Below are 24,717 nucleotides of genomic sequence, written 5' to 3'. Positions count from 1 at the left end.
AATAGCGGTGTAAGCTTAATCTGTTATTGTGCTATTATAAGCTTCCTTAATAAAAGCTTGTCAATTCTGGACGTCATCATTGGGGATTAAGGGCTAATAGGGATCTCACAAATAATTGAGCGGATAATACTATTGTGAACAATTCCTATATGCACCACAGATGAACTCTCAAACCCTCAACCAGTATATGGTCTCAAGTGTTTCAATTAGCCCACGCGTGGAGCTTATCTCAAGGAATTCCTTTTAACCATAAGAGTTACAATATATCATTTAGAGGGTAGATTGATACATTGTTTCAAAGGAGGTCCTCAGTGAGGAATATGAATTGCTACATTTTTAAATGATTGATGTTTTGCTGCTAAAGTATTTTTTATAGTCACAGGATGTCTAGGTTTTCTTATAATTCTTAATAATGTGATTAAGGTTATTTTAATAAAATATATTAATACTTCTAGTGACAGCGCTTCTCTTTGTGGTTTTTATTACCATTCACACTGCGCCTGACCCGTTAATAACCCGGGAATAACCCTTCTTTATTCCCGGGTTGAATTACCGGGTCAGGCGTCCCAAGAATCTGGCAGTAACCCGTTCACACTGCACAGCGACCTGTATCGACCCAGCAAAATACCAGGTTGATACCAGGTTTTTTGTGCAGTGTGAACGGAGTATACTACATGGCACCACTTCTCGCCACAACTTGTTGGTGCTACTTTCCTCTAGAACACAGTAGACAGCTGTCCACATTATGCTGGTTCTGCATTAAACAAATGCTTTATTCCAAGAATGTAGTCAATGTAGTGGTTTGATGATATGAATTTAACACCAGCTCTGGACTTTAGCGAATGTAGACATTTTATATGATTTATATAATTTTTATACGTAATGAATGAATGTTCAGCAACAATGTTGTGAAACATGACACAGATCTTTCTTTATTTAGTAACCACACTGCACATGGATAATACAGTATGCCAAGTCCTAGAACTGCTGATAAAAAGTGTGATAAAAAGTGCATTTGAAATTACAGTTACACTAAGAATAAGTGGCAGTAACTAAATACAGCAGTTATAAGATAAAGATCACAAGATCACAAGACAGTAGTACTGCAATGTGATAATCATCTTCATAGAAATGATAAAGATGAAGATTTGCCCTTGTCCCAAGGTCAACAGTGAGCGGACAAGATGAGAATGAACTGTAACCTCAATGCGATAAATTAAAATCTGACACAAGCGAAACAGACAAATATGTCCAGACAACCTCACATAGGGCCTAATTCAAGTTTGCACGCAATGTCGATGTTCACGCAATGGAGTGATTATCGGCAGAATGCACCAATGTGCCTTTGCGATCGCACTCACGCTGAGAACTTTAACTCAGAGTGATTGACAGGAAGGGACCATTTGGGGGAGTTTACGGGGAGAGGCAGTAAAAACGCAGGCGTGTCAGGGCCATTTTAAGAACATGTACAGTATATGCCATCAGCTGTGATCATGTACATAGAGAAACATGGCTTCTGCGTCGCTACTGCTACAGCCAGTCTTTATAGCCATAGGGCTACCCTTGCAGTCTATGTTCCTCTTTAGTACATATGAGCTGAGCATGTGTACGCAGTGGTGAATGAGTTTGCGATAGCTTTGTGGGCGATATTGTCTTTTCTGAGCGGCAGCTTCACTTGCTAAGATTAACAATTCCAAAGACTTGAAAATCGCAATTGAGAGTGCAATTGTATACAAACATGAATTAGGCCTATAGCTAAGAACACTGAACAGCAAAGCAAGCACTGCTAGTAACAAAAGTGCTCATGGAACATTTTATCCGAAAACTATAATGCGTGGCAACTATATTTAAAGATATACCCCTTAGGTGTATTTAGTTGCGCTTAAACATCCTCGCTGGGTTCTCAACTTATATATAAAAATCTATAATATATATATATACATATATATATATATATATATTGTGGTGAGAGGGCTCCCTTCAAGAGAAAGGAAAACAGGACCTGCACATTCTGCATCTGCATTAATAATTTGGAACTCTGGGCTTTTTGGAATGCACAGCTCCAAGTGGAAAAATAGAAGTCTGGGTTTTCCAGCTCACCCAGAGCCAGAAAGAAGTCAGAAGCGGAAGAGGGGGTTAAAACTCCCATACACCCACTGCATATTGCACTGATGCCTTTTAGGGGCCAGCGAGTAGGATGCAGTTTTGTAGTGCCAGGGACTGTGAACATTGGCTGTGCCAGGAGAAACTGGCGGATGGTGACTGCAGGTCGTTGCATCAGAATGACTGTTGAGCACTGAGAGTGCGAAGTCATTGACTTTCATTTGTAAGTTATGTATCTGTGGGACCAGGCCCAAGTTTGTGTATATATATATATGTTACTACCCTGGCACTCCAGTCATCCACCATGGGATTGTCTCGCTCTGGTTCCCTCCCCAGGGCAGAGACCCTATGTATTACTGAAAAAATAAGAGGAGGCACTCGGAGACTTCAAACGACAGTATAACGTGTATTGAGGTGCTACATCAACGTTTCTGTACCACAGTCGCTCCCTTTACGATTATTATAGGGCCAAACAATTGCAGCGTGGCTATAGGGTGCATAATGTACCTACCATCGGATGCTACAGCATGGAATTTTGCAAGAAGTGGGTCTCTGTGCTAAATAAATGTGCAATGGATTTGATTCTTTTAGTCATTGATGAATCTACTAAAGAGTATGACAAAACCAAAGATCAAATTCTAAAATTTGAAACTGACCATGCAGCAATGTTGGCATCTGAACAGTCTAGAACTATGTTGATTAAACTTAATGAGCAGGTGGAGCAGTACAAAACTAACTTACTTAAATTTAAGAAAGAAAAATTGCAGAAGGTGCAGTTGGATTATATGCACCATAGGGTAAATCCCTGGTTGAGCAATTCTTCCACGCCATATAACAGGCGTAAATTCCGACCGACCACGCAAAGACCGCAGTGCCAACAGTCTTGTACATACTTCTGCCAGTGACATAGATGACACTACCAGGCCTTCATCAGCTTCCTCCCATCATGAAACCCCTTTAGGGGTGAGGACCCGTGAAGTGGTTGCAGAACGGGGAAGAAACCAGATGGACCAGATGGGGGGGACAGAACCAAAGACAGAGTAAAAGCCAAATCATTGAAGAGCAGGAAGCAATAATCTTCAAACTTTCATCCACCCCCCTTTACCCCGTTGAGGTGAGGGTTTTGAACAAAGGACTATCATATGTTCAACCAATTATGGTGAGGACTTTAATCACAAAGTAAATTTGTTTCAATTAGACCGCACTTTGAAAATTAAAGAATTTTTCAGTAATCAGCCCCCACACAGACAGTGAAAGCACCTTTGCTTTCAAGTATACAGAAACCTAAATCCCGATTTGATCCTATCACCAGCAATGCATCACTTAAAATGTTTCATAGGATGCTGGAAACAACAGGCGAGGAAGGGTATGCCAAAAGGTTCCATAATTTACAGCCTGATGAACGAGAGGTTTTGAAATCCTTGAGTAAGAGGAAAGACATTGTCATCCGCAACGCGGACAAGGGGGGATCCCAGAGCCGGCCCTAACCAATATGATGCCCTAGGCAAGATTTTGGCTGGTGCCTCCTAGCACCACCGCTGGTTCCACCTCTGACCTTGCACCTCTTTCTCATCACCATCACCCCCTATATTTGAAATAGGAACAGTTCGCACATTTGGCGCACAGCCCAGAAAGGGGCATGTTTTTGCTGGCAAGGGGCATGGCCACACAATAGTAACCCCAATTCCAATTATGCCACACAGTACCGCAACTTTATTCACATTTTATCATGTGATAGTGTCCATAATTCATAATACATCCCACAGTAGTATCACTTTACCTTATATACGTTACTCCTCACAGTAGAGCCCCTTATTCACATTACATCACACTGAATTGCTCCTTATTCACATTACACCACACCCTATTGCTCTTTATTCACATTAGATGACACAGTAGTGCCCTTTCTATACGCAACGCCACATAGTAGAGCACCTTATACACATAATGCCACACATTAGTAAGCTGGTGGATTCTTTTATGCTGAGATTAGACATTTTCCCCTCCTGGTAACTCTACAGGGACTTTGGCTTGTATGAATTTAGGATCGGCTGGTTCCGCTCTTTTATCTTCGTAAGAGTCGTCAATTCCCACAGGAGGTTCTATGTGCCTTTTATGCTTGTATTAAATGTGAGTGTATTTGTTATGAATAAATTGATGTGCTTTTAAGAAACAGTAGTGCACTATATCTGTTTCTTTTCTCTTTGAGCTATACCCCCCATCTAAAGGAATATCATATGTGGAGGATGATGAGCAAAACTATCATTCACTAAATAGTTGCATATTTCCAAGTGGAGAACGAGATAAATTTCCTATTGTGGAAGATGATGAGCCTATTTATGATTCATTGAATGTGAGTGCATAATCGTTACCCTAGTGTGTGATACATTCAGTTATTAAACGGTGTTGCACTAAGGATTACCTTCTTTCCTGTTTGAGGTACATCTTCTGGAAGAAAAAGTCGTAAAGAAGAATTTCTTCTATGAAAAGGATTCTTCATTAAGAGGAAAGACTTATTATATTATATTATATGCCACACTTTATGCCTTTTTTGCGCCACTGGGTTTCTTTTCTTTCTGTATTCCATATACACATTAGTAATGCATTTATACACAATTCCACACAGTGATGCCGCTTACACATATGAGACACATTAATGTCCTTATAAACATAATGCACCTTTTTCATTATGACAACCTTTATTAATGCCCTTTTACACATAATGTCTCTTACCCATATGCCGCACATTATTAATGCCCTTATACACATAATGACACACATAGTGCCCCCTACACATTTGCTGCACATTATTAGTGCCCCTATACACATAATGACACACATACAGTAGTACTCTGTTACACATATGCCGCACATTATTAATGCCTTTATACACATAATGACAAACATAGTGCCCCTTTACACATATGTTGCATATTATTAACGCATTTTTACACGACATACATAATGCTCCTTACATATATTCCGAACACTACTATACAACCAACCCACCCGCACACAGCACTCATACTGCCGCTAACACTGTGACCTCTGCCTCTACTTGGATACAGTTGTGTCCTCATAAATCTTGCCTCAATGCTAACGTCGGGCACCTTTTTTTATGAAAATGCATCTTATTTGCATTGCTATGTGGCTAGGATGCACAAGCAGCTTCTGATGATTAAACTGATATGCGGCATACTTATATACTGTGTGAGACTGTGGCTGTATCTGCATATGAAATGCTACATACAAAATATAGGCATGCCGCATATCATTTTAATCAGCAGAAGCTGCTGATGCCCCTAGGCATATCAAATGCCATAGGCAATTGCCTAGTTTGCCTATACCTATGGCCGGCTCTGGGGGATCCATTGTTATAAAGGGGGTCATTGACTATGCCAGTGAGTGCAACAGACTGTTGAGTGATCAAGATATCTATTGCAGATTAGGGAAAGATCCCACACCTGAATATGAAAAGGAACTTGCAAAGTTGCAGGGACGAGGGCATCATCACTTCTGAAATATTTGAAAAATTAGTGCCGAACCATCCGGTGGCGCCCTTGGTCTATACAATTCCCAAAATTCACAAGGACTCCCAGAGGCCCCCGGGCAGACCTATCATCTTGGCCCAGGGGTCTCTGTGTGAGCCTTTGGCCATCTATTTAGACACGTTTTTGCAACCATGCATACCAGGCACTTTTTCCCATCTAAAAGATTCCAGCACTTTATTAGAAAATGTTTTGTCTTTTGAGACAATTCTTCCAGATGTAGTCATGGCCACAATTGATGTGACAAGCTTATACACGTGCATACCCCATGCATTGGGCCTGCAAGTAGTTAGACAGCTCGTCACTGGAAATCCATTATATGTAGGACCCGATATTGATTTTTTTCCTGGAGTTTTTAGAGTAACATAGAAACATAGAAACATAGAATTTGACGGCAGATAAGAACCACTTGGCCCATCTAGTCTGCCCCTTTTTTATTTTATCCTTTAGGCAATCTCAACCCTTTTTTAACCTTAATTCTTTGTAAGGATATTCATATGCCTGTCCCAAGCATGTTTAAATTGCCCTACAGTCTTAGCCTCTACCACCTCTGATGGGAGGCTATTCCACTTATCCACTACCCTTTCTGTGAAGTAATTTTTCCTTAAATTTCCCCTGAACTTCCCCCCCTTCAGTCTCAATGTATGCCCTCGAGTTCTAATACTTCTTTTCCTTTGAAGAATGTTTCCCTCCTGAACTTTGTTAAGACCCTTGATATATTTGAAAGTTTCTATCATGTCCCCCCTTTCCCTTCTCTGCTCCAAACTATACATGTTAAGATCTTTTAGCCTTTCCGGGTAAGTTTTGTGATGTAGGCCATGCACCATTTTAGTTGCCCTTCTTTGTACACTCTCTAATGTATTTATATCCTTCTGGAGATAGGGTCTCCAGAACTGGACACAGTATTCCAGATGGGGCCGTACCAATGACCTATATAGTGGCATTATCACTTCTTTTTTCCTGCTACTGATTCCTCTCCCTATGCAACCAAGCATCTGACTTGCCTTTCTCATTGCTTTGTTGCATTGCTTTCCTGCCTTCAAGTCACTTGAAATAATTACTCCTAAATCTCTTTCCTCCTCAGCAGTTTCCATTATAGTACCCTTGATACTATACTTAGCCTTTGGGTTTTTGAGACCCAAGTGCATGATTTTGCATTTTTTAGCATTAAACTGTAGTTGCCACGTTCTTGACCATTTCTCAAGCCTACCTAGGTCATTAATCATTTGTTTGACCCCTCCCGGTGTGTCTACCCTGTTGCATATCTTTGTATCATCTGCAAAAAGGCATATTTTCCCTTCAATACCATCTGCAATGTCACCAACAAAGATATTAAAGAGAACTGGACCAAGTACAGATCCCTGGGGTACTCCACTGGTAACATTTCCCTCCATAGATTGCACTCCATTAACTACGACTGTCTGTTTCCTATCCTGCAACCAGGTTCTTATCCATTTAACTGATTTATAATCCACCCCCAGGCTTTCAAGTTTATTTAGCAGTCTGCGATGTGGGACAGTGTCAAGTGCCTTACTAAAGTCTAGATATGCTACATCTACAGCTCCCCCTTGATCTATTATTTTCATCACAGAGTCAAAAAAGTCAATAAGATTTGTTTGGCATGATCTCCCACCAGTAAATCCATGCTGTTTTGGATCCTGTAAGTTGTTTGATTTAAGATATTCCACTACTCTTCCTTTTTATAGTTTTTCCATTACTTTCCCTACTACTGATGTAAGGCTTACTGGTCTGTAGTTACTTGCTTCTTCCTTGCTTCCACTTTTGTGCAGTGGAACTACATTTGCACTTTTCCAGTCCTCTGGAATAGCACCTGTATTTAGTGACTGGTTAAATAATTCTGTTAAAGGTGTAACCAGCACATCTTTTAGCTCTTTGAGTATCCTTGGGTGTATCCCATCTGGTCCCATTGATTTATCCACTTTTAGTTTTGAAAGTTCTGTTAGGAGCTTCTCCTCTGTAAATGTATTTTCATCTACCTTATTTTTATGAATGTCCTTGCAACTTAACTGTGGCCCCATCCCTTCTTCTGTAGTAAATACTGAGAAAAAATAATTATTTAGGTGATCTGCTATTGCCTTGTCTCCCTCCACCAAATGCTCACTCTCTGTCTTAAGTCTTATTATTCCTCCATTTGATTTTCTCCTTTCACTTATATACTTAAAAAAAGTTTTGCCCCCTTTATCTACTGAATGGGCCATTTTCTCCTCAGCTTCTGCCTTTGCACGTCTGATCACTTTCTTAGCATCCTTCCGTCTGTCCAGATACACCTCTTTGTCGTTATTATTTTGAGTCTGTTTGTATTTCCTAAAAGCCATCTTTTTTGCTTTCACACTAGTTGATACTTCTTATGTGAACCACACTGGCTTCCTTTTCCTGGTGCTTTTCCTAACCATTTTGATACAAAGGTCTGTTGCACTTAGTATTGCACTTTTCAGTTTTTTCCACCTCTCCTGCACTCCTTCCAAGTTCCTCCAGTCTGCCAATGAATCACTTAAACATCTCCCCATTTTTGCAAAGTCAGCATTTCTAAAATCCAACACCTTTGTTTTTGTGTGACAGGAGTTGGATCCTGTCTTTATATTCAACCATACTGCTTGATGATCACTGGATCCCAGGTACTCACCCACATATATATCAGATATCCTATCACCATTTGTAAGAATTAGATCTAATATTGAGTCTTTGCGAGTGGGCTCCCTCACCAATTGCTTGAGAGATGCTCCCTGTAAGGAATGTAGAAATGTGCCACTTGTAGCTGAACTTGCAAATGACCCCTCCCAATTTACATCAGGTAAATTAAAGTCTCCCAAGATTATGACTTCTCCCTTTAAAGCCATTTTAGAGATGTCCAGCAATAGGTTCCTGTCCAAATCCTGCCCCTGGCCTGGTGGTCTATAGATCACCCCAATGCGAATAATGTAATTCTTCCCAGTTTCTATGGTGACCCAAAGGGCCTCAGTTTTGGCTTCAATATTTTGTATTAAAGTAGCATTTATGCTTTTTTCACATACATTGCTACCCCTCCTCCTATTCTTCCTATTCTATCCTTCCTAAATAAATTGTATCCTGGTATAGCTAAGTCCCAGTCATGATTCTCATTGCACCAAGACTCTGTAATTGCCACAAAATCCAGGTTATCCCTTGTCATTATCGCAATTAGCTCTGGAATTTTGTCTCCTAAGCTCCTAGCATTTGCAGACATAGCTTTAAGAATTTTGTCTGTGCATTTGTTATTAGTAGCCATGTTCAGAGCGTACAAAATAAATGACAAGTTTAAAGTTGAAATTACCTGTTTGGGGATGTTGCTCAGTATTTGTTTTCTTTTACTAATCAGTAATCATACTCTGTCCTTTACACCATGACTACACCTTACTAAATATAAAGATATAGTACACCTGACCACAATGGGTAAATGTTCAAAGGAGGTAAACACCAGTCAGTATGCAATAATAAACTGTTTTCACCGAGCAACTTCCCCACACATGCAATGACATTTACAAGAAATCATTACATCTAGAAACATACATAAGTTTGCATAAGAGAGAACTGTAGTGAGCAGATTTGGGATGCCTTTTCATAGGTTTTTAAAATCAGATAATATGCATAAGATGAATTACATACTTTTGAGGCATTAAGGCAGACCATTTGTGGTAGTGTTGGTGTGTTGATGTTTCCCTTCTGTTTTCCTTCGGTTTAACGCAGGTATAACGCTATTTTTATAATAACACTTCAATGTAAGCACTACCAGCCGATGGCTATCCAGCCGTATACTAGACTTTAAATAGGAACAATATCCATGTGAATGCAATGATTGCAAACTCCACCCAATACAAACCCCCTTTAAGCTAAGGCCATAAATTAGCTTAGAAAAACAGACATTACATACCAATAAGGCAGCCAACTATATCTTTACACAGAGAAAAACATACAAAAAAAAAACCTCGCTTTTTCAATATACCTAAACTATTCAATCATGATATTCATTTGACATAATCAGCAAATGCAGTACAACTTGCTGGGATGTGCAGTTCCACGAATCATACCTAAACTATTCAATCATGATATTCATTTGACATAATCAGCAAATGCAGTACAACTTGCTGGGATGTGCAGTTCCACGAATCATACCTAAACTATTCAATCATGATATTCATTTGACATAATCAGCAAATGCAGTACAACTTGCTGGGATGTGCAGTTCCACGAATCATACCTAAACTATACACTTACCCACAATTTTTTCATGTTTGATAACAAGTTTTACAGGCAGCAAACGGGGTGTGCCGTGGGTTCTTCCGTGGCACCCTCGTTTGCCAATGCCTTTTTGTGGGACTTTGAACGGGCATTGTTTTTCACTAACCCTGATGTGGCACAGAGGCTATTTTTATACTACAGATACATAGATGACCTGCTCCTATACTGGCGGGGGGGGGGGGGGGCAGCTCAGAATTTAGAGCTGGTCTCTGCACATAATTTATCGGATAGTCCCATAAAATTGATGATGAATATCAGCAATGCACATATTTGTTTTTTAGACATCCAAATTAAGTTGCAGAATGGCCACATTACAACCAGTTTATTTAAGAAAGCCAATGACCGTAATACATTTTTAAGATTTGATAGCTTCCACCCGACTGCCACCATTACGGGACTCCCATACTCCCAGTTTTTGAGAGTGTGTAGGATCTGTAATGAGGAACAGGAATTGCATAAACAGCTAGATGAGATGGAGCGGAGATTCCTTGTCAGAGGGTATCTCCACAAATTATTGCAAAGGGCTAGGATGAAAGCGTTAAGTCATAAAAGGGAGGATTTGGTTAAACCCCGTATCAGTAAAGATAACACCAATATTATCCCATGGGTAAGTGATTACAGTGTTAAAAGTGATGTATTTGGAGAGATACCGCACCGGTGTATAATAAATATAAAGTATCAATTTATTTGACCAAAATAAAGAGTACAAAGAAAACGTGGTTTTCTAATCATAATTTGGTGGTGCACCCTGAGTCAATGGGACTGCTAACAACAACAGTATGGAGAAAAAAAGAGACTCTTTTGTGGGCGCACTCTTTACTTTTAAATAATGTATGAAATAATAGAGATAAATATAAGTTTAAAATATAACTTTTATTCGTATCATAGAGTAAGAATCAGTCAGTGGTCAACAGAGTAACATTCAGATAATATAACAAAGTAGCTAGCAAATAAATGCTGATACTTGATCAGGCAAAAAAAATGAAATAAACTGAGTAATTAAATAATTAATAACAATTAAATGCTGATATTTGCATAATAAATTCCGGCTGCCAAAATACAATAAGAGTGCCCTAAGAATTATATCGTTTAGAAGACAGATAAGCTGACAATGTGTGTAGGCCCCGCATTAGGACAGTTGAAGCACAGAAATGTTCTAGAGATTAAAGACTGTAGTGTTCATAGGATGAGTAACAATGAAAAGTAAGATAGCAAGGTGAATCTGCTGTCAGTGTTAGACTCTGAGCAAAACGGACCAATGTGAGTTCTGCTACACTGGGTCTTCCTCAGTGGTCGCCCACTAGAGTACTGACCCAGCCCAACACTGATTAGCTTCCAAGATCAGACGGCTTTGGGCGTTTCCAGTGTGGTATGATAGTAGAAGAAAAACGAGCGATGACGGAGACTCAGGAATCACTGATGAGAGTTCACGAAATGTATAGTATGGAGGAAAAAGATGGATCTGCTGCCAATGTTAGACAGGGATAAACCCTGAATCAATGGTGAGAGTCCACGAAAAGATAGATTAGAGTCAAAAGAAATGGGAAGCAGAAGACTTGCAAAAAAGAGGCCCTTACGATAATTGGAAAGTTTGAAAATTAGTTTCCAATAAGCATTTCAAAGCAATGATTGCTGATAACAATTAGTGGCATATAATGGAGAAACAGGCAAACACCTGTGCTGGCTGTAGATAAACTAGATAGATTGTAGTCAAATTCTTCACAGCAGTGATAAAGATAACAAAGTATCCTAGGCTGAAAAAAGTACCCAAAATGTTTCTAATGCCAGATACAAGCAAGTATCAATATGTGAGCCAAAAGAGAGGATAACAATGTAATTAGTACTCAAGCTCTAAACCTATGAATACATATAATAAGTATGCAGAAATATCTTGCAAATTTAAACACAGTTAAATTGAGTAGATGGCTTCAGATATAGCATTACTGAACAATTGAAGACTAATTAACATATTGGCATCAATCACGTTCTTTAATTGGACAAATAATGATTGATGTAAATAATAATAGATGCCACTGAATACGTTATTGCCGAAGTTCAATTTATCTTTCAAAAGATAGGGTAGATAAGCAATAATGAAATGCTGGAAAAGGAATAATAATTAATAAATAAATATACATGTATTGTAAAAGGAAGTGCAATTCATTTTAACAAATAGAGTGCCTTCTCTCTCCTGAGTGCCGTACATCCACCCACACCCGCCGCTGCCCAGCGCCCTGCTCAGCCCCGCAGGAATTTCATCCTTCAACTGCTGCTAGTGTTTCCAGCCTCGGACTGTTCTTCCCCTTCTCCTCAAGTACCTGCTCCCATCTTCTGCCTGCGGCTGCCCGCTCTCCATATTAGAGACTGATTGCTGCACGCTCCCGTCATATGCCTGCGGCTGTCCGCTCTCCACATTCGAGACTGACTGCTGCACGAACACCCGCCTGCGCTGCAGGTTCCTCCAGCATGGCCGTACCTTCTGCCTTCATCCACGGAGAACCGCTGCCTCATTAACGGAACTTTACCTCACTATTGGCATCTAAGGTCTTCCACGGGCACAGGACGGTGACTGGTGTCTTCTCTTCGCGGTCACCACGGGCATCCCCTTCATTGACAGTGACCTCACACATCAGGATTGGGATTCCTTATCTAACATTTGCCACGGGTAATATCAGTACATTATTTTATTTACCCACAGCATCTCAAATCCTATTCTTTTCCACTTCTTTTTTTGAATCCCCCATCCAATCAATTGTTACTCTCTTGGAATATGTTGTGAGAAGCATTAATCTATACATTTATTCATTCCCTATCATTTCCATATTGCTTATCCACTCTATTTGTTAAAATTAATTGCACTTCCTTTTACAATACATGTATATTTATTTATTTATTATTTATTATTCCTTTTCCAGCATTTCATTATTGCTTATCTACCCTATCTTTTGAAAGATAAATTGAACTTCGGCAATAACGTATTCAGTGGCATCTATTATTATTTACATCAATCATTATTTGTCCAATTAAAGAACGTGATTGATGCCAATATGTTAATTAGTCTTCAATTGTTCAGTAATGCTATATCTGAAGCCATCTACTCAATTTAACTGTGTTTAAATTTGCAAGATATTTCTGCATACTTATTATATGTATTCATAGGTTTAGAGCTTAAGTACTAATTACATTGTTATCCTCCCTTTTGGCTCACATATTGATACTTGCTTGTATCTGGCATTAGAAACATTTTGGGTACTTTTTTCAGCCTAGGATACTTTGTTATCTTTATCACTGCTGTGAAGAATTTGACTACAATCTATCTAGTTTATCTACAGCCAGCACAGGTGTTTGCCTGTTTCTCCATTATATGCCACTAATTGTTATCAGCAATCATTGCTTTGAAATGCTTATTGGAAACTAATTTTCAAACTTTCCAATTATCCTAAGGGCCTCTTTTTTGCAAGTCTTCTGCTTCCCATTTCTTTTGACTCTAATCTATCTTTGCGTGGACTCTCACCATTGATTCAGGGTTTATCCCTGTCTAACATTGGCAGCAGATCCATCTTTTTCCTCCATACTATACATTTCGTGAACTCTCATCAGTGATTCCTGAGTCTCCGTCATCGCTCGTTTTTCTTCTACTATCATACCACACTGGAAACGCCCAAAGCCGTCTGATCTTGGAAGCTAATCATTGTTGGGCTGGGTCAGTACTCTAGTGGGCGACCATTGAGGAAGACCCAGTGTAGCAGAACTCACATTGGTCCGTTTTGCTCAGAGTCTAACACTGACAGCAGATTCACCTTGCTATCTTACTTTTCATTGTTACTCATCCTATGAACACTACAGTCTTTAATCTCTAGAACATTTCTATGCTTCAACTGTCCTAATTTGGATTATTGCGGGGCCTATACACATTGGCAGCTTATCTTCTAAATGATCTAATTCTTAGGGCACTCTTATTGTATTTTGGCAGCCGGAATTTATTATGCAAATATCAGAATTTAATTGTTATTAATTATTTAATTACTCAGTTTATTTCATTTTTTGCCTTATCAAGTATCAGCATTTATTTGCTAGCTACTTTGTTATATTATCTGAATGTTACTCTGTTGACCACTGACTGATTCTTACTCTATGATACGAATAAAAGTTATATTTTATACTTATATTTATCTCTAATATTTCATACATTAATTAAAAGTAAAGAGTGCGCCCACAAAAGAGTCTCTTTTTTTCTCCATACTGTTAGTGTTAAAAGTGAGCAATTCAACAAACTGATGAAGTCTTTGTGGCCCATCCTAACTACAGACCCGGATTACAGGTCCTACACAATAACGTATTTTACCTAGTTATTCTAAGGGCAGAAGTATTAAGGACATGGTTGTAAAGACGGATATGTCCAAATTTAAAACTCTCCCCATCAATTTTTTGACTAGGAAAAACGGTTGCTTTAAGTGCACTGGCTGCACAACCTGTTCGCATATGTCTCCTGGTGATTATATTTAACATCCCTATTCAGGTAAGAAATTTCCAATAAGATGGCCTCTGACGTGCACCACGAAATTCGTAGTGTATGGCATTATATCCCCTTGCGGGCGTTATTATATAAGGAAGACAGAGTGCTAGTTCATAACCAGAATGGCAGAACACAGGCAAGCCATCAGAAACGCACTTGCTACGGGCAAAGGGGACCAACTGGCCCGACATTTTCTAGAATTCAAACATTCCATGGCCACATTTAAACACTGTATCACTGACCATGTGCCGTAGTCTACTGGGGGTAGGGGGGGCAATAGGGATAAACAGTTCCTACAACTTGAATCCAGGTGGATATATAAGCTAAACACCCTTAGACCTGGAGGCTTTAATGACAATTTGGGTCTAATTAATTTTTTATGAGCGTATTGCACTTATTTACTGTCAGTGTGTGTCTTGGTATTGAATCCCTGTTGAGAGTCTTGTTCCCAGTATTATTGCAGGATACTTATTTGAGGTAGGGCAGTTCCACTTTTTTAGGGTAACATGTGCTGGCTATTGAATGAAACCCTACAGGGGACTGTCTGACATTAATACTTTATATTTTTAAAGGAAGCTATTTTAGCGCATACTCTGATCTCAAATATTATATTCATCTTAAACAATTTTTTGGGATTACTAACGTAAGTTGGAGGTGTGATTTTATGTATTATACAGTACGTGTTGACAAATGGTTGGGTCATTTACACTATTTTATATGCATTTTTTTTGTATACAGGATTTGAATAACCTTATAACTATATGCATAGTACTGGATTTCTTAATGGGAATTTGACACCACTTACTGTGGACACACAGGAGGCTTTTTATCTGTTCATTTTAATGTGAATTCAAAGTCTGCTGTATGTACTGTATATATGAATGAGCAACCGGACAGCACACTGTTGGATGTTGCACTGTATTACATTGGCGTTTTCTGATATTGTTTACAGCGTCACCATGGCCACCCAGCTGGCAACCATGACGTCACTTCCGCATCAGCTGATGTGCACTGGGACGCCAGATAGGAAGTCAGAACGGCGTGGCCCCCAGTGAGCGCTGGTGGAGGTATCCACATGGGGGGTAAGTTATCTCTATTTATACATGGTTTATTTGCACTTGTGTTTATCCTGATGATTTCTGAAACGTTGAAGTAGCACCTCAATACACGTTATACTGTCGTTTGATTTCTCCGAGTGCCGCCTCTTATTTTTTCGTATATATATATATATATATATATATATCAGGGAGTGCAGTCAGGGGAGGCAGGGGAGGCAGTCATTATTGATTAAAATAATACATAGAAGATACTCTAAGAAGATATTCTGTGTCATAAGTATCTTCGTTATATTATTCTAATCATTTTAATACATTTAAATAGTTTAGGAGGCACTGATAACAGTGCCTCCCGTTGACAATGAGAATATGGATAAAGTGGGGGGCGGGGGCTTAGCACTGGGCTGTAAAATCCCACTGAAAAAAGTGGAGACAGCGGCACTAGTATAAGTGCCTCATTGACAGGGACAGATGTGATTGGACAGCGGATCCAACGCTGGATCCGCTGGTCCAATCACCCAAACGTGGCAGCATCAGCGATCACCTAGCTCTCCTCATTACCCTTGTCTCCGCGCTGCTGGTGGTGGGAGCCTGACCCCAGCAGCAGCCGTGCGGTGACCTCCTCCATTACCCCACCGGGCAGAGCCTTGTGCAGCCGCGCAGAGATCTCCTCCGTTACCCCGCCGGGGGGCAGAGCCAAGTGAATCAGGCAGAGGGTGGTGCACTCTCTCCTCCTCCTCCGCCCTCTCCTAGGCAGCAGCCCTAGCAGCAGCACCAGCGCCTCTGCAAAGGGCACATGGACTCAGGTAAGAGGGGGGAGCCAAGTGTGTTGTGTGGCAGCCAATGCACCCCCCCCCCCCCCTCCCCTGCCCTCTCCCAGGCAGTAGTCTCATCAGCAGCATGGGTGCCTCTGCATGGGGCACATGGACCCAGGTGAGGGGGAGGCGGGGTTGTAGAGTGAATGGAATTAATGTGGGCAGGGGTGCAGCTTACACCCACATATGAAACCCTCACGGGTGAAAGTGTTGCAGGGAGCTGCAGTGGTGGATTCAGGGGCAGGGGGCCACAATCTGTGGCATACCCTGCGTATATGACTAAGAAGGGCACCCTGAAATTTGAAATGAGCAGAAACTGAGTACTTGCACATATGCAAGTATAACATATATATATATATATATATGTATATATATTTATTAGAGATAGGCGGGTTCGGTTTTACTCGGATTTACTCGGTTCTCAAAACGGCATTTTATTGGCTCACGGATGTCTCGTGTTTTGAAAAGCCAATAAGATGCCGTTTTGAGAACCGAGTAAAACCGAACCCGCTCATCTCTAACATTAATATATATATATATAGATATATATATAGATATATAGATATATAGATATGTGTGTGTCAAGTCACTTGTTTCAAAGGTTTCAATGTGTTATTTATATATATATATATATATATATATATATATATACATACATACACACAGGTGAAACTCAGAAGATTAGAATATCGTGCAAAAGTTAATTTACAGGTATTTCAGTAATTCAACTTAAAAGGTGAAACTAATATATTATATAGACTCATTACATGCATAGTGAGATATTTCAAGCTTTTATTTGTTATAATTTTGATGATTATGGCTTATAGCTTAAGAAAACCCCAAATCCAAAATCTCATTTTCCAGCAGGACTTGGCACCTGCCCGCACTGCCACAAGTACCAAAATCTGGTTCAGTGACCATTGCATTTTAGTGCTGGATTGGCCAGCAAACTCGCCTGACCTGAACCCCATAGAGAATCTATGGGGCATTGCCAAGAGAAAGATGAGAGACATGAGACCGAACAATGCAGAAGAGCTGAAGGCCGCTATTGAAGCATCCTGGTCTTCCATAACACCTCAGCAGTGCCACGGGATGATAGAATCCATGCTACGCCGCATTGAGGCAGTAATTAATGCAAAAGGGGCCCAAGCCAAGTACTGAGTACATATGCATGATTATATTTTTCAGAGGGCCGACATTTCTGTATTTAAAATCCTTTTTTTATTGATTTTATGTAATATTCTAATCTTCTGAGATTTTGGATTTGGGGTTTTCTTAAGGTGTAAACTACAATCATCAAAATGTTAACAAATAAAGGGGGACATTTACTAAGCAGTGATAAGAGTGGAGAAGTGAGCCAGTGGAGAAGTTGCCACATCAACCAATCAGCAGCTCTGTATAATTTTATAGTATGCAAATTATAGATGTTACTTCAGTGCTGATTGGTTGCTTTTAGAGATGTGCAGCGGGCATTTTTCGTGTTTTGTGTTTTGGTTTTGGATTCGGTTCCACGGTCGTGTTTTGGATTCGGACGCGTTTTGGCAAAACCACCCTTTCGGATTTTTGTCGGATTCGGATGCGTTTTGGATTCGGGTGTTTTTTTTTTTAAAAAAACCCTCAAAAACAGCTTAAATCATAGAATTTGGGGGTAATTTTGATCCTATAGTATTATTAACCTCAATAACCATAATTTCCACTCATTTCCAGTCTATTCTGAACACCTCACACCTCACAATATTATTTTTAGTCCTAAAATTTGCACAGAGGTCGCTGGATGACTAAGCTAAGTGACCCAAGTGGGCAGCATAAACACCTGAAAACTCAAACAGAAACCCTCTTGCGCAATAAAAATATATATATATGATATGGCTGAAAATCCAATAAAGCAAACTTGTTTATAAATTTTATATATTTTAATACATAAAAATATATTTCATAAATAAGAAACTTGACCGGTCAATAAAATACCTAACAATCAAATATTCATATACAATATTATAAACTTCCTAAGGAGGTGGAACATAACGTATTCTGTGCACAGATATATATAATGTCATAAACGAATATAAGATCAGTCCATGTATTCAGTTTAAAAGATTCAAATACCAGATGTGGGAAAGGAAGATGCCTCACATGTGGATATATAGTGAATAAATCTAGCGAAATAGAAGCATTCACTACGAAAGAGAAATTCACTATACGAGAATATATTAACTGTGATACTGCATATTGTATTTACGTGCTGCAGTGCCCATGTGGCCTGCATTACGTAGGTAGAACTACCCGTTCACTTAAAACCAGGTTTAGGGAACATCGGCTCAATATTATGAAAGGCTTTACTAAACATAGTGTTTCCCATCATTTCCTTATGGAACATCAGTCTAATTCAGAAGGACTCAGGGTGGTAGGAGTTCACCATGTCAAGGGGACCGCTAGAGGGGGAGATCGCTTTAGGAATTTATGTAAAAAAGAGGCGTTGTGGATATTCTGCCTGAAAACTTTATCACCGCAAGGACTCAATGAAAGCATTGAGTTCGAATCATTTGCCTAGGGATTATCCTGATTGGATATTGGATGTTGGAAGTTGATTTTGTTTAATTATATATCTTTTAGGTAAAATTATCATGAATATTGTAGTATATGGAAAAAAGGGGGGTGGGGGGGGCGGTCAAGTTTCTTATTTATGAAATATATTTTTATATATTAAAATATATAAAATTTATAAACAAGTTTGCTTTATTGGATTTTCAGCCATATCATATATATATATTTTTATTGCGTAAGAGGGTTTCTGTTTGAGTTTTCTGGTTACTGGCACTTGGTAATTCCAGTGCTGTTTTTTTTTACTTGATGACCCCAAGTCAATTACTCTCCTGCAGCATATTGAATTTATTATAGATTATTGATATATGGTGGCGATAGACTAGCGCCTGGTTTCAGTCTGTTTTTTACTAGCATAAACACCTGGCCCATCTAGGAGTGGCATTGCAGTGTCAGACAGGATGGCACTTAAAAAAATAGTCCCCAAACAGCACATGATGCAAAGATAAATAAAAAAAAGAGGTACAAGATGGAATTGTCCTTGGGCCCTCCCACCCACCCTTATGTTGTATAAACAGGACATGCACACTTTAACAAACCAATCATTTCAGCGACAGGATTTGCCACACGACTGTGGCTGAAATAACTGGTTGGTTTGGGCCTCCACCAAAAAAGAAGACATCAATCTCTCCTTGCACAAACTGGCTCTACAGAGGCAAGATGTCCACCTCATCCTCATCCCCCGATTCCTCACCCCTTTCACTGTGTACATCCTCCTCCTCACAGAGTATTAATTCATCCCCACTGGAATCCACGATCACAGGTTCCTGTGTACTTCCTGGAGGCAATTGCTGGTAAATGTCTCCACGGAGGAATTTATCATTCATTTTGATGAACATCATCTTCTGGAAGTAACCTCCTACGCCGATCACTGACAAGGTGACCGGCTGCACTAAACACTCTTTCGGAGTACACACTGGAGGGGGGGCAACTTAGGTAAAATAAAGCCAGATTGTGCAAGGGCCTCCAAATTGCCTCTTTTTCCTGCCAGTATACGTAGGGACTGTCTGACATGCCTACAGTGATGCTGTCACTCATATAATCCTCCACCATTCTTTCAATGGTGACAGAATCATATGCAGTGACAGTAGACGACATGTCAGTAATCATTGGAAGGTCTTTCAGTCCGGACCAGATGTCAGCACTTGCTCCTGACTGCCCTGCATCACCGCCAGCGGGTGGTTTTGGAAATGTTATCCTTTTTCTGGCAGCTCCAGTGGTGGTAGAAAATGAAGGAGGAGCTGTTGGCGGGTCACGTTCCGCTTGACTTGACAATTGTCTCACCAGCAGGTCTTTGAACATCTGCAGACGTGTGTCTTCAGGAAAGAGGGATACAACGTAGGCTTTAAACCTAGGATCGAGCACGGTGGCCAAAATGTAGTGCTCTGATTTCAACAGATTGACCACCCATGAATCCTGGTTAAGCGAATTAGGGCTCCATCCACAAGTCCCACATGCCTAGCGGAATCGCTCCATTTTAGCTCCTCCTTCAATCTCCCCAGCTGCTTCTGCAAAAGCCTGATGAGGGGAATGATCTGACTTAGGCTGGCAGTGTCTGAACTGACTTTACGTGTGGCAAGTTCAAAGGGTTGGAGAACCTTGCACAACATGGAAATCATTCTCCACTGCGCTTGAGTCAGGTGCATTTCCCCTCCTTTGCCTATATCGTAGGCAGATGTATAGGCTTGAATGGCCTTTTGCTACTCCTCCATCTTCTGAAGCATATAGAGGGTTGAATTCCACCTCGTTACCACCTCTTGCTTCAGCTGATGGCAGGGCATGTTCATGAGTGAGTGTTTGCTGGTGCTCCAGTCTTCGGCACGCAATGGCTGAATGCCGAAACTGGCCCGCAATTTTTCCGGCCACCGACAGCATCTCCTGCATGCCCCTGTTGTTCTTCAAAAAATTATGCACCACCAAATTAATTGTATGTGCAAAACATGGGACGTGCTGGAATTTGCCCATAGGTAATGCACGCACAATATTGGTGGCGTTGTCCGATATCACAAATACCCAGGAGAGTCCAATTGGGTTAAGCCAATCTGCGATGATGTTGCTCAGTTTCCGTAAGAGGTTGTCAGCTGTGTGCCTCTTATGGAAAGCGGTGATACAAAGTGTAGCCTGCCTAGGAACGAGTTAGCGTTTGCAAGATGCTGCTACTGGTGCCACCGCTGTTGTTGCTGCGGGAGGCAATACATCTACCCAGTGGGCAGTCACAGTCATATAGTCCTTAGTCTGCCCTGTTCCACTTGTCCACATGTCCGTGGTTAAGTGGACATTGGGTACAACTGCATTTTTTAGGACACTGGTGACTCTTTTTCTAACGTCTGTGTACATTTTCGGTATCGCCTGCCTAGAGAAGTGGAACCTAGATGGGATTTTGTACCGGGGACACACTACCTCAAGCAATTCTCTAAGTCCCTGTGAACTAATGGTGGATACCGGACGCACGTCTTACACCAACATAGTTGTCAAGGCCTGAGTTATCCGCTTTGCAACAGGATGACTGATGTGATATTTCATCTTCCTCGCAAAGGACTGTTGGACAGTCAATTGCTTACTGGAAGTAGTACAAGTGGTCTTCCGACTTCCCCTCTGGGATGACGATCGACTCCCAGCAGCAACAAATGTAGCGCCAGCAGCAACAGCAGCAGTAGGCGTTGCACTCAAGGATCCATCGAAGGAATCCCAGTTAGGAGAGGACTCATCAGACTTGCCAGTGACATGGCCTGCAGGACTATTGGCGTTCCTGTCTAAGGAGGAAATTGACATTGAGGGAGTTGGTGGTGTGGTTTGCAGGAGCTTGGGTACAAGAGGAAGAAGGGATTTAGTTGTCAGTGGACTGCTTCCGCTGTCACCCAAAGTTTTTGAACTTGTCAATGACTTCTGATGAATGCGCTCCAGGTGACGTATAAGGAAGGATGTTCCTAGGTGGTTAACGTCCTTACCCCTACTTATTACAGCTTGACAAAGGCAACACACGGCTTGACATCAGTTGTCCTCATTTCTGTTGAAATAATTCCACACCGAAGAGGTGATTTTTTTGGTATTTTGACGAGGCATGTCAATGGCCTTATTCATCCCATGGACAACAGGTGTCTCCACGGGTGACTGACTTAAACAAACCACCTCACCATCAGAATCCTCCTCGTCAATTTCCTCCTCAGCGCCAGCAACACCCATATCCTCTCAACAGTGACATCTTCAATTTGAATATCAGGAACTTGACTGTGGGTGCTCCTTCCAGCACTTGCAGGGGGAATGTAAATGGTGGAAGGAGCCACCTCTTCCCGTCCAGTGTTGGGAAGGTCAGGCATCGCAACCGACACAATTGGACTCTCCTTGGGGATTTGTGATTTAGAATGCACAGTTCTTTGCTTTGCTTTTGCCAGCATAACTCTTTTCATTTTTCTAGTGGGAGGATGAGTGCTTCCATCGTCATGTGAAGCTGAACCACTCGTCCTGAGGAACATAGGAGAGGGCCTTAGCCATTCCATGCCACTCCGTGTCGTAAATGGCATATTGGCAAATTTACGCTTCTCCTCAGACGATTTTAATTTAGATTTTTGGGTCATTTTACTGAACTTTTGCTTTTTGGATTTTACATGCTCTCTACTATGACATTGGCCAGCGGCCTTGGCAGACGACGTTGATGGCATTTCATCGTCTCTGCCATGACTAGTGGCAGCAGCTTCAGAACTAGGTGGAAGTGGATCTTGATCTTTCCCTATTTTACCCTCCACATTTTTGTTCTACATTTTTTAATGTGTGGAATTATATGCCAGTAATATATCTGGAATTAGACGGCATTAATGTCTGGAATTAGATACTACTATATAGATACCAGATACCACTGTGACTGGAATGATGATGACCTATGCACAGTGACAGGACACTACCACAGCACCCTACAGCAGCAAGATGCAGCACAAGACACTGGACTAGTATTAGTAATGTAGTATTACTGAGCACCACAAGACACTGAGCACTAATTATACTGAGCACTGATGATACTGAGCACTGATTCTGAGCACTGATAATACTGAGCACTGATTATACTGAGCACTGATTATACTGAGCACTTATGATAATGAGCGCTGATACTGAGCACTGATGATACTGAGCACTGATGATACTGAGCACTGATGATACTGAGCACTGATGATACTGAGCACTGATACTGAGAACTGATGATACTGAGCACTGATGATACTACGGAGAACTGACACTGAGCAGCACGATTAACACAAGACACTGTACTAGTATTAGTAATATAGTATTACTGAGCACCACAAGACAATGAGCAGTGTTACTGAGCACTGATGATACTGAGCACTGATGATACTACGGAGAACTGACACTGAGCAGCACGATGCAGCACAAGACACTGTACTAGTATTACTGAGCAGCACAAACGCACTCTGGAATTGTCACCCCCCAGATACCACTGTGACTGGAATGATGATGAACGATACACAGTCACAGGACACTACTACCACAGCAGCCTACAGCAGCAAGATGCAGCACAAGACACTGTACTAGTATTAGTAATGTAGTATTACTGAGCACCACAAGACACTGAGCACTAATTATACTGAGCACTGATTATACTAAGCACTGATTCTGAGCACTGATGATACTGAGCACTGATTATACTGAGCACTGATTATACTGAGCGTTGATACTGAGCACTGATGATACTGAGCACTGATGATACTGAGCACTGATACTGAGCACTGATGATACTGAGCACTGATTATACTGAGCACTGATGATACTGAGCACTGATTATACTGAGCACTGATGATACTGAGCACTGATGATACTTAGCACTGATACTGAGAACTGATGATACTACGGAGAACTGACACTGAGAAGCACGATTAGCACAAGACACTACTAGTATTAGTAATGTAGCATTACTGAGCACCACAAGACAATGAGCAGTGTTACTGAGCACTGATGATACTGAGCACTGATGATACTGAGCACTGATGATACTACGGAGAACTGACACTGAGCAGCACAATGCAGCACATGACACTGTACTAGTATTACTCAGCAGCACAAAAGCACTCTGGAATTGTCACCCCCAAGATACCACTGTGACTGGAATGATGATGAACGATACACAGTCACAGGACACTACTACCACAGCACCCACCAGCGGCAAGATGCAGAGAGACACTAGAGAGACACTGTACTAGTATTACTGAGCAGCAATAAGCGCTGATACTGATCACTGATATTGAGATTTGACACTGAGAGAACGTAGCCACGTCCTCTCTGTACCCTCTACAATGCACGAGTGAAAATGGTGGCGACGCGCGGCTCTTTATATGGTATCCGAATCTCGTGAGAATCCGACAGCGGGATGATGACGTTTTGCATCGTTCGGGTTTTCCGAGTCAGGCGAGTCAGGCGGCAACAACCGAGCCTGGGGTCGTAGCCCCTTGTAACGGCATTAACAGCGCACGCAGTGCCTAATTAATCACCTTGTAGGTGCTATGGTTGGTGGAGTGGCGGGTGCGGGGGAGACATGGATGGGGAAGAGGGTCCGGGGGTGCCGCGGGTGGGGGAGGGGTGGTTGCAGGGGTGGCATGGGTGGGGGAGGGGCTGGTGCAGTGGTGCCATGGGTGGGGGAGGGTGCGTAGGTGCAAAGGGTAGGGGTCCGGAGCCACCGCAGGTGTGGGGGTGCCACAGGTGCCGCGGGTGGGGGAGGGGCGGGTGTGGTGGTGCGGCATGTGGGGGAGGGCCAGGTGCAGTGGTGCTGCGGGTGGGGGAGGGGGTCCGGAGCCACTGCG

The 24,717-nt window shown here is 41.3% G+C and overlaps 2 pseudogenes; one reads left to right on the top strand and one right to left on the bottom strand.

Moving 5' to 3' along the window:
- Positions 1-11,190: 11,190 nt before the first annotated feature.
- LOC134896684 (5S ribosomal RNA) lies at positions 11,191-11,309 on the bottom strand (annotated as a pseudogene).
- A 2,250-nt stretch (positions 11,310-13,559) lies between these two features.
- Positions 13,560-13,678, top strand: LOC134897942 (5S ribosomal RNA; annotated as a pseudogene).
- Positions 13,679-24,717: the final 11,039 nt, after the last annotated feature.

Source organism: Pseudophryne corroboree, chromosome 3 (assembly GCF_028390025.1).
Source record: "Pseudophryne corroboree isolate aPseCor3 chromosome 3, aPseCor3.hap2, whole genome shotgun sequence".
Taxonomy (NCBI): Eukaryota; Metazoa; Chordata; class Amphibia; order Anura; family Myobatrachidae; genus Pseudophryne; species Pseudophryne corroboree.
This window is presented reverse-complemented; position numbering and strand designations above follow the sequence as displayed.